General features: G+C 45.9%; 1 protein-coding gene across 3 annotated transcripts in view; it reads left to right on the forward strand.

Moving 5' to 3' along the window:
* The first annotated feature begins 12401 nt into the window (after positions 1-12401).
* Positions 12402-16914, forward strand: part of TBC1D24 (TBC1 domain family member 24) — a 63814-nt gene continuing 59301 nt past the window's right edge. The window contains exon 1 of one of the 3 annotated variants that reach the window (XM_084640911.1): positions 12402-12543. The gene's annotated coding sequence lies outside the window, so the exon portion shown is untranslated. Of the gene's footprint in view, positions 12549-16914 lie in introns of all 3 variants that reach the window. The other 2 variants (XM_084640910.1, XM_084640908.1) reach the window with 2 other exon arrangements.

Raw genomic sequence — 16914 nt, forward strand, 5'->3', positions numbered from 1 at the left:
GAAGGAGAGAGATTAGTATCGTCAGTCTTGTTGTTTCTTCCTAATGGCCCATTAAGGCTGATGGACTGTTTTCTGGTGGGTGTCTCCCAAAAACACAACCCAGTTGTAATGGTTATATAGTCAATATTCCTAACTTTAGATACAGAAATGAAACATTCATACAAATTGGATAATCACATTCAGTAAATCGTAACCTTTCCAATGATACCTTACATGAGCCATCTTGCATAAAATATATCTTAGTTATGCCACATGCATATCAGAACCATATTTTTATGAAGAATATGGGGTGTAACATCTCACACACACACCCTGTGGCTCAGGTTTCAAGAGGAAACTGTGTAACTAACCTCCAGGAGAGGAGCAGTCACACAACTGACCTCTTGGGAATAGAGAGGTGTGATAGAGGATACCCCAATCCAGGTCTCACTTTTGCAAAATGCTGTTCCTGATGTACTTGTGGAAACTAACTCTATCTCTTTAAGACAGTATGGAAATCCTACTAAAGACTTGTGTGTCAGTGAAAATGCTAATGACCCACCTGAGAAAGGGGAGGAGGAAGCAATTTCCCGGCCGGTAAGATACAGCAAGCAGCTAAGGAAAACCTGCTGAAAGATCACAGCTCTCTAGGAAAAGGGGGTGGGAAAAGTCTAGTGCTAGGAGTGAAAATTACAATGAAACCCTGGGTGGGGGTGAATTTTCTCAATGGGCATAGCCCTGGAGATCAAATGTAGCTCCATGGAGGACAAGCCAACATGCAAGGTCCCCTCACACCCTTACCTCACCAAAACCCCAAAGACATACATAAACTAATAACCTTTACTGAAGGGGACACTGGAGAAAACACTAAAGAGGAAGAAAGACCAGTATGTGAATACAAGCTATGGTTCAGGGAGGAGTTGAAAAACACAATAAGTATTAAACAAACCAAACTGTCTAAACCAAAGGCATGGTATGATAAAAAATACTTGGAAACACCTCCCTGTCATGAATTTGCTAGTACTGTTAAGTTTTAGAATATGCAGTTTGTCGGTTATGACAAAGAATTTTGTACTGGTGGTAAATACTTTGAAAAGATGGAACCTGCATGATTTTTGGGAAAAGGTTATGAACTTGCTAGGAGTGGTATCAAGGAAGTCCTATAAGGATACTGCTTCTCAGCTAATACCTGTAAACAGGCCTAGAGCTTGGCACAGCAGGGAAACCCTAACAAACCTAGTGGAAGGGGAAACTACGGCACATCGCCTCATGCCATTGGTGGCTAAATGCCAAGACATCTACACTCTAAAAGATATTGATATCTGCCTTATGTTAACAATGGTACACAAAAGAATGTTTTCAGGCAACCTGGAAAAAGAAACACACTTTACAGGAACACCTGTGGCTGACACTACAATGTTTGGTAGCACTTGGGAGTTATATAGCCAAAACCTAACTCATGCCTCCCCATTAGTCAATTACTAACTCTCTGGAAGTAATCTAAGAGGGGGGGGAGGTATGACACTGCACCCCATATTCTTCATAGTGACATTCTGATGCATTTTGTAAAAGACAGGTCATGTGACATATGTCATTGAAAAAGTTATGATTTGCTGAATATGATTATCTTATTTGTATGCATGTATCATTTTTGTACCTGAAGTTATAAATATTGACTATAGATTTGTATTTCAAATGGGCTTACTCTGGAAAACACCCACAGCCAGCCTTTCAGGTACAACAGTGAAGAAGCCAGATGGTGCTAATGGCTTATCAACAAAGACAATGTGCTGTGGAATAGCTTAACCTTCCTGTGGAGGTTTCAGCCAGCCTGTAAGTAATGGCTGCTATGACTTTGCAAGGGCATGTGACCAGGTCACAGGACTCCACTTTGGGGTGCTGGTGTTTTTCCACAAGCTGGTCTGGGAACTGAGGTTGGAACAAAGGTTTCCCACCATATGCTAGAGCTATATAAGGCAGGGAGCAAAATCACTGGTTATTCTTCACTCCCCCACAATGGAACACCTAAGAGAAGCTCCAAAAAAAAAACACTTGGAAGGGGGGTGCAGATTCTAAGCTGCCAAGCAAATGCAGCTTATTCCTTAAGAATCTGCAAGCCTGCTTGTATCATCAGCCACAAGGAGAATTTGCTAATTCATAGTCTATCTTTCTAGTTAGTTTGCATTTTTCTTTATTTACTAGATAATCTGCTTTGATCTGTTTGCTATCACTTATAAACACTTAAAATCTATCTTTTTGTAATTAATAAATTTATTTTATGTTTTAACCTAAACCAGTAAGTTTGGAGTGAAGTGCATGGCAATCTTAGCTCAAGGAGTAGGGGCTGTTGCATTTCTTCTCCACATTGAGGGGGAGGCGAACTGGATAATAAATTCATACTGGTTGGGGTTTGGGCTAAGGCAGGACAGTATTGCTCTGGGGTCCTAGGCTGGGAAGCTGGCGGTTATTTTGGCTGTAGCCTCTTTATAGTTGGTTCATGCAGTGGCTGGTCAAAGCCTGTGTGTAACTGCAGCTGGGTGTGTCCCTACCTGCGTGAATGCTGGTGGAAGTGTAGGACCGGGAGCGGGTCTGCAGCTTCTCACAGCAGCACAGTGTGAGAGGGAGCCCAGGCTGGTGGGTCAGAGGGCTCAGTGATACCCCAGTTCCAGGGGGAACCCATCTAACTGGGATTTCTGTGGTTATCCAGTGATCAGGGGCTGGATACAACATGGGGACACTCTGAAGGGACTCAGGGGCTGGTGTGCATCTGTTGTCAACCTGCAAGGCAAAGATTGGGTTGGTGTAGCCCTGAGGAGAGAGAATGGCTCCAAGTAGCATCACAGGCTCACTGTGGTCATCCAAGCTAGAGGTCACTAAACAATGACACTAACAGTGAGTGCCCATGTGTATGCCAGGAGGAGCAGATGGCACAAAGGGTCTTAGAGTGCATACTGAACTAGCACCGAATCCCCAGGAGTAAAGGCAGATAGCATCATACCTAGGGAGGAAGAAGACAGCAAGAAGTAAATAAAGTGAATGGGGATGGGAAACACAAGCAATGCAATCCTAGCCTCAGTATAAGGAAATATGGCCGACTGACCTAGAATAGCAGCTCCCAAACTGTGGTCCATGGAGCACTTGCTAGTTATCCACGAAGAGCTAGCTGGTTGGCTGGCCACATGGCAATGGTCCCTCCTTGTGTCTAGCTACTAAAAACTGTATTAAAAGAAGTGAAAAATACACACCTGCTTTCCTAATTTTTGCATGGAAGTTCTTGCTGAAATTGACACATGGATGTTATCCAATAACCAAGGAGAAGATAGGTGCTGTGCTATGACAGAGTAGAGTGAAGGCAGCCCACAAGACAAGTTCTCTATTAAGATGTGGCGCACACTATGAAAAACGTGTCCACTTATCCACATGGTAGTTCCCGTTTTTACCCACAGGGGGTCACACTTCCCCAGATTTTTCTGCCTTCCAGTTAAAGGAGAGTTCTGTGCATGCAGCATTGCTTGTTTCAGAGCCTGCAGTCCATATAGGCAATGCTTTCTGTAACGCTACAGAGACTGGCTAATTGTCTTTAGCTTTGTACAAACTGCTGCTCCCCCAGGCGCTCAGTCACAAACTGGGGCACACTCTAATCTGTACAGAGCACTGCAGCATGCTGTCTGCCCCTCATACACAGATATGTCCAGACCGCCCAGCCTGGAAGATCTCTGCTGGTGCATCACCCATGCTCAGCTTCAAAACCCATTTACCACTCTGTTGCCAACTCTCTCTATATCCCAACTCACTCCATCTACTCTGCCATTTCCACTCACTCTCCCCACCCACAACAACTCTCTATTCACCTCTGCCAAGGACTGATTTCATTGCAGCTACCATCTGGACCAAATTTTTACATGTGCCATGTGACCTTTCTAGTGCTTAAATCCTTCATTTATCCATAGAAAAGGCAGTGGCACTGCAAACATCCCCCATTGTCCCCTGGGGCCAACATACATTACTCCTGACCTTAGAGGACAGTTGAGTCTCCGTGGTCCACTCATCCCTTGGCTTCCACAAAGCTGCTAACCAGGGACCCAATTATGGTGGCAATTTTTTGTGATTCAGACACTTATCCACTAGGATCTAGTCTTAGATCCCCAACCTGATTTTCCATTGGTCACCAAACCACTGTCAGATGTTATCTGCTTTTAGCCATTACTGCCAAACTATGTTCTGACCTAGACCGGAGCTCTACCTGGTGAGTTAGTGGTGAAAAGTCCCATGGGTCCTGGAACATCTAGTTCCCTCATCTTTTAAAAGCACAGTCAAAACCCACCTCTTCTATGCTGCCTTCACTCAGCAAGCTGTCAGCTATTTCCCTGCAACAGCATTTGCCAACCTCTGCTAGCCCTAGAATACTGTTTGGACCTACCATCTCACCCCACTGCTCCAATGTCTGCACTGGTAATAATCCAAGTCCTGATTTGCAGAGAGTTGCTTGAGATTGGCCTTAGCTCCTTGAAGGTCTGTGTCTCTATCCTTCTCTCCATGACCACATCAGCTATGGTCCACTGCAACAATGAAACCATCATCCAGTAGGGAAGGACTCAAGAGAGATAGTGGTGTTATTCCCGTTCCTGAGAGGTATTCAGGTACCTCCATGTCAAGACTTCAGGGAAATATCTAAGGTTCTTCTCTGGCCCCCCATCACCATAGAATCCAGGCACCTCACAGTCTTTAATGTAGTTATCCACAAAACATCCCTGTGAGGAAGGGCAGTGCTATTATCAACACTTTATGGATGGTGAACAAAGAAGCTAAGTGATTGTCCAAGGTCACACAGGAATTCTGTGGCGGAGCAGGGAGCTGAACCCAGGTCCCAGGCTAGCCACTGACTACTGAACCATCCTTCCTCTGAGGTAGAGAGAGAACATTTGTGTAGTACTTCCAATGCAACATTCTGCAAGCTGTTTGTATACAGAACTCCCACTGAAGTCAATGGGAGCTCCATGTCCTGAGGGTTTCCAAGCAAGCAGGTGAACTGTCAGGGTACCAGTTGCATGCACCTTTAAAGAGCCAGATCACCTCCATTCCTAAGTGGCAAAAAAAGCATAATGCGAAAATGACGACTCCCTGGCAAAATGTTAATTAGGGCTCTGACTCCACTAGAAATTGCACCATGGTTCATGCCCTATCTCAAAGTCTATTCCCTCTTTCCTTGCCACTCCCAGTGCTGTCGGACCCCTGAGAAAAGAGCCACAGCAGGTTCAACATTTAGTGTCCCTGTGCCTCAGTTCCCCCTGTGTACAATGGAGATAATAGCACTGCCCTTCCTCACCAAAATTCTTTTAGTTGGTGATTTAAAACATGCTGAAGACTCTAGCAACTTAGCAGGGAACTACCCAGTTGAGATTGTCAGTGATTTCACCAACATCAGCTCTGTTGTAAAATTGAGAAAGAGCTTGAAGCCGGTACCGCAAAAGCGTCATCCATTATTGGGTGCCTAATCAAGCATATCTTTCGCAGACCCAACATCTGATAAGTAGAGAGAGAAAGTTGAGGATATATATAGAATGCTTCAGCAGGCAGAATCCTGACCTAGGAGACTGAAACACGGCCTCTCACTGTCAAGCACTGTACATAGCTTCACTCTGACCTCCATCTTCGACTTTGTATCTCCCTGTTTCCTCTCCCTTTCCTGCTACACTTTTCTTAATTCTCTTTCCTTGCTACTCCCTTCATTTTTCCTCTCTCTGGGGCAGGGAATGCATCTCTTTCCATGTGTGTAAGTGCTCTGTGTGACACACAAGAAATGAATATATAATTATAGTAAATTATATATTTTTACCACCAGCATTGGAAAAAGATCAGCAAAATGCTTTGATCAATTAATGATTTTTCACTATAGCTTCTGAAAATGGCCCTATCACACGCTTAAATGACACACTTTTGCAGCTTCCCACAGCAGTACTCAGTGAGTCTCAAGCAACTCCAAAAGCATCCACACATTAACAAGTTTATTTTTTAATTTCAGTCACAGAGGGGATCTCTGGCACTCTTTCCAAAAAGAAACGGAGTGGGATTATGACATCCTCTTCCAACTGTCAAGAGACAGGATAGCTGAGATGGACTATTGTGGCAGTGTTTGTGAACCTCCATGCACGGCTAAATCCATTCATTTCTGGGTGTTGAGGATCCTGTAACTTCTATCTTGTTTCACTTTACTGTCCAGTTGCATTTGGGCGGATATCACAAATACTAGGAACTCCTAAAACCCCACCCATTCCATGTAGCATTCAACTGCAACAGCAACCCCCTGCTCTGTGTATTTTTTTCTGATGTTCTCTTCCACTGTGTTTCTTATCTGTGCAGTTAGATTGCAAATCTTTTAGGACAGGGCTCTGTTAGGCAGGGTGTAAGGGAACTCAGCTGGGGCTCATCCCTTAGCGGGGTGGTGGGGCACCACACCGCCTCACTACACTCTCTGCTGGGTTGGGGAATACCCAGTCTATGGCCCAGACCTTCAGGCTGTGTACCGCAAGCAGTTCAATATAAGCCCAGGCCCTGGGTCAGAGTGGGGCAGCAGACAAACAGTCAGGGGCTCAGGCCCTCAGGCAGAGGCTGAGCCAAACAGTTCAATATAAGCCCAGGCTCCTAGCTTTAGCAACCACGGGGATGGGGAGACTGCCACCCGCGAGGTGGGTGGCAGAGGGGGACACAGGCCCACCCACTCCACTGTGTCCCAGCCCGGGGCCCTAGCAGCAGCCAAAGACCCACTGCTGTGTCAGTGGGGATCCCAGCCGCAACACACTGACATTGGCTCTGGCAGTGCTGCAGCCAGACTGGAGTCGGCTGCCCCCGGGCTACTTCCAGACTCCCCCTCGTAGGGTACCTGGGTCAGGGTGGTCTCCTTGGAGGGTTCCAGCACCATGGGCTCCTCTGGGTAGCTGGCGAGGGGTAGGCTCGACAGCTCCTCTGGGCGTCGGTCAGTGTCAGGCATTGGCTGGTCTGGCCGGTCCTCAGGTCGGCTGCAGCGTGCTGGGGTCTCCCAAGCTAGAGCCAGGCCCCGGGTATCTGGCCTCTCTGGCTACTGTCGCCCAACTGAGCTCTGGGGTTGGGCTTTTCTACTTCCTGTCCTACGCCTTGACCTCTGGGGGGTGGGTGCAGGACGCACTGGCTCTGCCCACTTTGGTGTCTGGGGAGGTTCTTCCCTCGGCAGGGTGGTGGGGCACCACACCACCTCATTACACAGGGACTTACCAACACATCACAAAATTGTACAGATATAGGGTGCTGTATAAAAGATTAATAATAGTGCTTTATTAGTCGCTGATTCATTTGTGAAAAGAAAAGGAGTACTTGTGGCACCTTAGAGATTAACGAATTTATTTGAAGTGAGCTGTAGCTCACGAAAGCTTATGCTCAAATAAATTTGTTAGTCTCTAAGGTGCCACAAGTACTCCTTTTCTTTTTGCGGATACAGACTAACACAGCTGCTACTCTGATTCATTTGTATTTACTAATCTTTAGTGTGCTGGTTACTTACCCAGTTTTGAACAGAGAGCTTTGTTGCCAAATAAAATAAAACAAAATAAACATTACAGAAGTTCTTCCTTTCTTCCTTGGTTTCAGTCCTGGCCACTTCAAGCTTTCCTAAAAGACATTGACTTTGTTACTGAGTAGCAAGCTATCCAGATCTACAGTGATAATTATATTCTGTACTTATATAGTACTTTTCATCTGACGATATCATAATTAAGGCTGCATGTCTGTCACGGAGGTCACGGATTCCTTGACTTTCCGTGACCTCTGCAGTGGCCAGTGTGGCTGGCTCTGGGGCTGCCCGAGCAGATCAAAGGCAGGCCCTGGGCCAGTCACACCGGGCACTGCTGGGGCAATTTGGTTGTGGGAGGGGCTGGAGCAAGGGATTGGGGTGCAGAGTGGTGCTTACCTCGGGGGGCTCCCCTGAAGTGGCCGGCATGTCCCTGCAGCTCCTAGGCGGAGGGGCCGGGGGCTCTGCGCGCAACCTCTGCAGCTCCCATTGGCTGCAGTTCCCGGCCAATGGGAGCTGCGGCGCTAAAGCTTCTGGCGGGGGGTAGCACGTGGAGCCCCCCTGGCCTTCCCTCCCCCTAGGAGCTGCAGGAACATGCGGAGCCAGGTAGGGAGCCTGTCAGTCTTGACAACCTTCCCCCGCCCCCAGCACCAGAGAAGATCCTGGGCCGCACGCTGCCACCCGGTCCCATCTCATCACCAGAGGGGGTCCTGGGTCAGACGCCACTGCCCACACCACCCAGCACTAGCAGGGGTCCCAGGCTGCGCGCTGCCGCCCGCCTCCACCCCCCCCCAGCACCCACTGCACCCCCGGATCACTCCCCCGGAGCACCCGCAGCCCCCCGGCCCAAGTTTTAATTAGGGTATACAGTACAAGTGAATTTTTGTTTACTGCCCATGACCTGTCCATGACTTTTACTAAAAATACCCATGACTAAAATGTAGCCTTAATCATAATGCCTAGCTCTCATATAGCTCTTTTCATCAGCTCTCAAAGCACTTCACAACCTTCAATGTATTTATGCTCACGACACCCCTGCGAAATAAGGCACTGCTATTATGCCCATTATACGATCAGGAAATGAGACCCAAAAAGGCTAATTGTTTTACCCACGGTCATGTAAAAAGTCTGTGGCAGAGCAAGCGGTAGGCACGTGCCCTAACCACTGGACCTTGGTAAACAGCATGATCTCAATTTTACAGATGGGGAAACTGGGGCACAGAGCTATCAGATGATTTACCAAAACTCACACAGCGAATCATAGATACTAAGGTCAGAAGGTGGACCATTATGGACCATTATGATCATCTAGTCCAACCTCCTGCACAACGCAGGCCACAGAATCTCACCCACCCACTCCTGCGAAAAACCTCTCACCTATGTCTGAGCTATTGAAGTCCTCAAATCATGGTTTAAAGACTTCAAGAAGCAGAAAATCCTCCAGCAAGTGACCCGTGCCCCATGCCACAGAGGAAGGCGAAAAACCTCCAGGGCCTCTTCCAATCTGCCCTGGAGGAAAATTCATTCCCGACACCAAATATGGCGATCACCTAAACCCTGAGCACATGGGCAAGATTCACCAGCCAGACACTCAAGAAAGAATTTTCTGTAGTAACTCAGATCCCACCCCATCTAACATCCCATCACAGGCCATTGGGCCTATTTACCATGAATAGTTAAAGATCAATTAATTACCAAAATCATGTTATCCCATCATACCATTTCCTCCATAAATTTATCAAGTTTAATCTTAAAGCCAGATAGGTCTTTTGCCCCCCCTGCTTCCCTTGGAAGGCTATTCCAAAACTTCACTCCTCTGATGGTTAGAAACCTTTGTCTAATTTCAAGTCTAAACTTCCCAATGACCAGTTTATATCCATTTGTTCTTGTGTCCACATTGGTACTGAGCTTAAATAATTCCTCTCCCTCTCCAGTATTTATCCCTTTGATATATTTATAGAGAGCAATCATACCTCCCCTCAACCTTCTTTTGGTTAGGCTAAACAAGCCAAGCTCCTTGAGTCTCCTTTCATAAGACAGGTTTTCCATTCCTCGGATCATCCTAGTAACCCTCCTCTGTACTTGTTCCAGTTTGAATTCATCCTTCTTAAACATGCAAAAGAAAAGGAGTACTTGTGGCACCTTAGAGACAAACCAATTTATTTGAGCATGAGCTTTCGTGAGCTACAGCTCACTTCATCGGATCCGATGCATCCGATGAAGTGAGCTGTAGCTCACGAAAGCTCATGCTCAAATAAATTGGTTAATCTCTAAGGTGCCACAAGTACTCCTTTTCTTTTGCGAATACAGACTAACACGGCTGTTACTCTGAAACCTTCTTAAACATGGGAGACCAGAACTGCACACAGTATTCCAGGTGAGGTCTCACCAGTGCCTTGTATAACGGCACTAAAACCTCCTTATCTCAACTGAAAATACCTCACCTGATGCATCCCAAGACCGCATTAGCTTTTTTCACGGCCACATCACATTGGCGGCTCATAGTCATCCTGTGATCAACCAATACTCCAAGGTCCTTCTCCTCCTCCATTACTTCTAACTGATGTGTCCCCATCTCATAACTAAAATTCTTGTTATTAATCCCTAAATGCATAACCTTACACTTCTCACTATTAAATTTCATCCTATTACTATTACTCCAGTTTACAAGGTCATCCAAATCTTCCTGTATGATATCCCGGTCCTTCTCTACATTGGCAATACCTCCAAGCTTTGTATCATCCACACACTTTATTAGCACACTCCCACATTTTGTGCCGAGGTCAGTAATAAAAAGATTAAATAAGATTGGTCCCAAAACTGATGCCTGAGGAACTCCACTGGTAACCTCCCTCGAGCCTGTCAGTTCACCTTTCAGTAGGACCCACTGTAGTCTCCCTGTTAACCAATTCCTTATCCACCTTTCAATTTTCATATTGATCCCCATCTTTTCCAATTTAACTAATATTTCCCCATGTGGCACAGTATCAAACGCCTTACTGAAATCTAGGTAAATTAGATCCACTGCATTTCCTTTGTCTAAAAAATCTGTTACTTTCTCAAAGAAGGAGATCAGGTTGGTTTGGCACGATCTACCTTTTGTAAAACCATGTTGTATTTTGTCCCATTTACCTCAATGTCCTTAACTACTTTCTCTTTCAAAATTTTTTCCAAGACCTTGCATACTACAGATGTCAAACTAACAGGCCTGTAGTTACCCAGATCACTTTTTTCCCTTTCTTAAAAATAGGAACTATGTTAGCAATTCTCCAATCATATGGTACAACCCCTAGGTTTACAGATTCATTAAAAATTCTTGCTAATGGGCTTGCAATTTCATGTGCCACTTCAATATTCTTGGATGAAGATTATCTGGGCCCCCCAATTTAGTCCCATTAAGCTGTTTGAGTTTCGCTTCTACCTCAGATATGGTAATATCTACCTCCATATCCCCATTCCCATTTGTCATGCTACCATTATCCCTAAGATCCTCTTTAGCCTTATTAAAGACTGAGGCAAAGTATTTGTTTAGATATTGGGCCATGCCTAGATTATCCTTAACCTCCACTCCATCCTCAGTGTTTAGCAGTCCCACTTCTTCTTTCTTTGTTTTCTTCTTATTTATATGGCTATAGAACCTTTTACTATTGGTTTTAATTCCCTTTGCAAGGTTCAACTCTACTTGACTTTTAGCCTGTCTCACTTTATCCCTACATGTTCTGACCTCAATGAGGTAGCTTTCTTTGCTTGTCCCGCCCATCTTCCACTCCCTGTATGCTTTTTGCTTTTTTTTAATCACCTCTCTGAGATGCTTGCTCATCCAGCTTGGTCTATAACTCCTGCCTATGAATTTTTTCCCCTTTCTTGGGATGGTCCGATAGCTACTGCAGCTTTGATTTAAAGTAATCCCAGGCCTCCTCTGCCTTTAGATCCATACATTCTTCAGACCAATCCACTTCCCTCATTTCCTTAATTTTTGAAAGTCAGCCCTTTTGAAATCAAAAACCCTAGTTGCAGATTTATTTTTGTTAATCCTTCCATTTGAACGGCATTAGCTCATGATCACTTGAACCAAGATTGTCCCCTACAACCATGTCTTCTATGAGATCTTCACTACTCACCAAAACCAAATCTAAAATGGCATCCCCTCTAGTTGGTTCAGCAACTACTTGGTGAAGGAATCCATCAGCTATCGCATCTAGGAAAATCTGAGCCCTATTATTATTACTAGCACTCATCCTCCAGTCTATATCTGGAAAGTTAAAGTCTCCCATGATCACACAGTTTCCATTAGTATTTACAGCCCTGAACAGACCCAGGAGTTTCTGATTTCCAGCCTCCTGCCCTGGCCACTTTGCACAGTACCCAGTGAGCGCCTTACAGCCCCACTCCAAGATGCAGCCACTTCTGTGTCTTAAAGGTTCGGGGCATGGAACGTGCTCGCAGCTGAGACAAGTGGCCCATCATGCCCAGAACTCCGCCTCTTGCAGCATGCAAAACCCAGTGCCTCAGAGGAAGCTGAGCACCCCCACAACGCACTGGGTCTGTACTGCCGTGCTGCTCCCTGGCCCTGAGGCCAACCTCTCGCTCCGCAGTGGAGCACGTTTTGTCCAGCTCCACGGGAGACATTTCTCACTCCCCAGGGCCCTTGGAGCTGGGAGGACAGCACCAACCCGACCCTAGGACTCAGAGCCTTGGGTGAGCATGGGGGTCAGCGTGGGGGGGGTCACGGGGGCCCTCTCTGTGTATAGCCCTAGGCTCACACTCGCACCTTGCTCCTGCCGCTACTGCGCATAGGCAAAATATTCCTAGTGGCGGCCCGCCCAAGGCGGAGGGAAAGCAGTTCATCCCCTTGCGCATGCGCCTGCTGTATCGTCTTGAGGGTGGAAGGCGATCGTGTCTGGCTCCTGCGCCTTGGCGCTAAGTGGGAGCTCGCGTGTGCGCCTGCGCCGGCTTGTTAGGCCGTGGGGAGCGGCTGATACCCGAGCAGGCGGCGGAGGCGGCGCAGGGTTGGGCCGGGCCGGGTAGGGTAAGGGAGCGTGGCGGGGCTCAGCCTCCAGGAAGGGTTGAGGAGCGGGCCGGGAGGTGGCTAGCTACTCCCGGCCCAGGCTGGGGGGGTGCAGCATTGGGAACTATGGGGTACCATGGAGGGCTGTGATGGGGTGGGAGAGCAGTGGGGCCAGCATTTGGGGCTATGGGGTACCATGGTGGGCTGTGATGTGGGTGGGGTGCAGCATTGGGGGCTATACGGTACCATGGAGGGCTGTGATTGGGCGGGGGAGTAGTGGGGTGTAGCATCGCTTCTGTGGTGTAGCATAGGGGGTTGTGATGGGGTGGAGTTGGAGCGTGGGGGAGCAGTGGGGTTGATGGGATGGGGTGTAGTATTAAGGAGTAGGAGGGATGTGACATGAGTGTTATGGGGTTGGGGGTCCTGTATGGGGCAGGGGTGCACCCTGTGGGAGTAGTGAAATGCATTATGGGAGTTGGGGTACAGCTTGGGGTGTGTGAGCAGACGGGGGGTGCATCTAAGTGCACAGGGGTTGGGGTGTAGCAGTGGGGTTCAGTGGGTTTAGAGGTGCTGCTTGGGATGGCAGTGTGGCTAGTGCCATGGTATACAGGGGGCACAGGAAGATGCTGAAAAGTGGGATGCACTCAGCTATTGGGGAGAGTGGAAGGGGACTGAAGAAAGGCCTTTAGTCTCAGATAGTAGGACAGAGGGCTGGAGGTTTTAGTTGGGCAAGGGGTGGGGAAACTTTGAGTAGCTGGGGAAAGATAGGGAAGGTTGGGGAGCCTCTGTGGTATCTGGAAGACATAGGCTCAGGCAGTGCTGGCTGCTGCCTCTATCAGTTGGCATGGATGTTGACACCATAAGCAAGCTGAATTGTTAGTGGTTACTGAGTGGTTGTTTTGGAAACACAAGTGACAAGCATGGATTTAAATTTGAAATACCTATCTCTGTTTTTTATTCGTGTGACTGGGGTTTAATGCAGCGGACTGTTTGCTGTTGGATTAAAATTTCCATTATCCTGTAGATTATGGGAACTGCTTGTGTAAACAACATTGATGTGTGCTTGTTAATTTTTTAACATATTTGTTTTAAATCCAGTAAAAACTCCATATTGATTCTGCAACTGCGCACACAAAGTGGGACTAAAAATAATCCCAGGCTCCAATAATTAACCTGAAAGCCTCTAACTTCAGATGGTAGGTTTGAAGTTTATGGGTTTGATTCCTAGCTCCTCGGTTATAACAGTGTGTCTTCAAAACACCCTGTGAGTTTATATTTAATAGAGGCTGATTCAAATGATGAGTTACCAATTAAGTACTGGCAGTGATATTTCAGGACTGTTTCACTGATAAACATTTTGCACAATATCTAGTTGTGTGTAAGGGGATGTTAGTTGCTCCTTTTTTGCCACCAAAAGGCCAGCTGTGGGCATCTCCCAGATGCACAGCATATTTCAATAACACACACACAGCAAAACTTGATAACTTCAAATACAACAGTCACACGTATAATTCAATAGGATAGTAATGTTCAACAGATCATGACCTCTGAAATGGTACCTGCACAAAGTATATCCTAATCATATCACTCTGGTGAACATGGGGTTGCAGGGTGCTATTTGAGGTACAGAGTGTCACACTGGTTCATAACCTAGGGCAGAAAACTAACAAACTAAAAAAAAAACAACAAGCTTTAGGAAATGTTAAAGTTCCCCAAATACCGAACATTTAAAGTAAATAACTTGCAGAAATTAGTGCCCTGAAGGAAGATGAAGAGCAGTTTATTCTCCATATGCAGCCCTGTCTGCAGCCTCCATACGCAGCCCTCCATATGCAGACTGAGACTTAATGACCGCAAGGCAGGGATCCTTTCATTCCTTTAGGCAGGTGAAATCCTAAATTTCCAAAGTCAGGCCTAGCAGGGTTTTCATTCACTGAGATCTTATTTTACTGGTAAGTTTCTTTATAATATCCTGATCCATTTGCCCAACAGTTTCCCACCTTCTTGGTGGTGGTACATTTACTGTTTGAATAAGGAATTGCTAGTCTACAGTCATGCAATTTTTTTGGACTTGCCTGAACTGATCATATGACCACAGTAATATAAAAATGGATGTGGCTGATTGTGTTATATTAATGATTGACTTGCTTGGATCACATGTATTGATCAAAGCATGTGCTGGTGATGTCCAGCCATGGAGACAACTAATGTTTTGAATTACTTGCTCAGACACATGAGGGCTATCTGCAGGTTTCATGCTCTTGGACTTTGCAATTTCATGTCTGTTGTTCTACTGGCTCTCTGCTGCTTAAACCAGTAGGCATAATTGCTGAGTTTTCCCAGGGTAGTTAGAAAAATAGCTGAGCTCTAGAAACATGCTGGAAAATGCTCATCACCATTCAAAACCACTGTCCTTGGAAGAAGAGATTTCATAGACTAAAACAATAGTGTTGTGGATCATCCTGTTAGTGGGTTTCCTAGAAAACATACAAACTGAAGAATGATTTAACTCAGTGGTTCTCAAAGCCAGTCCGCCGCTTGTTCAGGGAAAGCCCCTGGCGGGCCGGACCGGTTTGTTTACCTACCGTGTCCGCAGGTTCGGCCGATCGCAGCTCCCACTGGCCAAAGGGGGCTGCGGGCCAAAGGGGGCTGCGGGAAGGGCGGCCAGCACGTCCCTTGGCCCCGCGCCGCTTTGAGAACCACTGATTTAACTCAAAAAGAAAAGGAGTACTTGTGGCACCGTAGAGACTAACAAATTTATTTGAGCATAAGCTTTCGTGAGCTACAGCTCACTTTATCGGATGCATTCAGTGGAAAATACAGTGGGGAGATTTATATACATAGAGAACATGAAACAATGGGTGTTACCATACACACTGTAACGAGAGTGATCACTTAAGGTGAGCTGTTACCAGCAGGAGAATGGGGGTGGGGGAGAAACCTTTTGCAGTGATAATCAAGGTGGGCCATTTCCAGCAGTTGACAAGAACGTCTGAGGAACGGGAGGGGGGAGAGAGTTTTACTTTGTGTAATGACCCATCCACTCCCAGTCTTTATTCAAGCCTAAGTTAATTGTATCCAGTTTGCAAATTAATTCCAATTCATGGTCTGTGTGTATAAAAACATCTTCTGTATTTTCCACGGTATGCATCCGATGAAGTGAGCTGTAGCTCATGAAAGCTTATGCTCAGATAAATTGGTTAGTCTCTAAGGTACCACAAGTACTCCTTTTCTTTTTGTGAATACAGACTAACACGGCTGTTACTCTGAAACCTTCCAATTCAGCAGTCTCTTGTTGGAGTCTGTTTTTGAAGTTGAAGAATTGCAACTTTTAGGTCTGTAATTGAGTGACCAAAGAGACTGAAGTGTTCTCCGACTCATAGGCTGTAAATATCCGCTCTGATAGTGTCTTGCCTCATCAGTTCCCACTAAAGCAGGTCTTTGTGGTGTTTCTGAAGAAGGGTTTCTTTATTTCTCAACCCATCAGACTTTAGATTGGACATAGCTGAATATGGGTATAGCAGAGTTGTTGTTAGTGCTAGCTTTCTATACACTGCACAGGGTGCCAGGAGTGGCACATCAAGCTACAACAGATTTGCTGATCTGAAGCCACGTAGCAGAGTCTAGTACACGTTTCTTCTGGTTCCAGGAACTGGTAGCACAAAATCTAAAAAGAGAAATATTACAAACGTCAGAGCCGGTTTTCTAGAGTATCTGTCACCTATGAAAAAAATGCTTCCCTATGCAATCCCAAGTAAGGAAGAAAGATGTCCTCACGTTGCCTGTAAGCTTTATATGTAATGTTATGGATTCTACAAAGTTGCTATGTTAATATTAAGGCCAAAATAGGAGAGAAGAGTCCAGGGACAGTCCATAATAAAAGGACATCCGCTAAAGCTGCATTATTTAGATACCACAAATTGCACCGTGTATGTATTGCACCTTGATACGTATGATGAACGTGCTCATATGAATAACAAGATGAGCTACTTATTTCAATCTAAGCAATAGGAACAGCAAGTAATTAACTACAGTACTGTATTTATGGGAATTTCATATTTGCTCATTCATGCTTTCATATACTTCAAGTGCAATTATTCTGGATAGCAGTTATTCTTTATAGGTGATTGAAGCCAGGAGGTGCAGGTATTTGGAATAAACCACACCTTTTAAAACTGTACATTTAGTGTTTAACAGTGCCAGTTACACAGTCTTTGAACCAGGTCCCCCATCCACTCGGTACCTCAAACTAGAGGCAACATCAATGCAGACTTCTCCATGCTACTCAGCCAATGTGCCTCAACCCTCATGTGCAGGGACAAATTTTAGGGGTAAGAAGGTAATTCAGTCCAATTTTGGTTCAACCCATAGTCTAATAATTTGTGCT

This window comes from Lepidochelys olivacea (genome assembly GCF_965140295.1).
Source record: "Lepidochelys olivacea isolate rLepOli2 genome assembly, chromosome: 10".
Taxonomy (NCBI): Eukaryota; Metazoa; Chordata; order Testudines; family Cheloniidae; genus Lepidochelys; species Lepidochelys olivacea.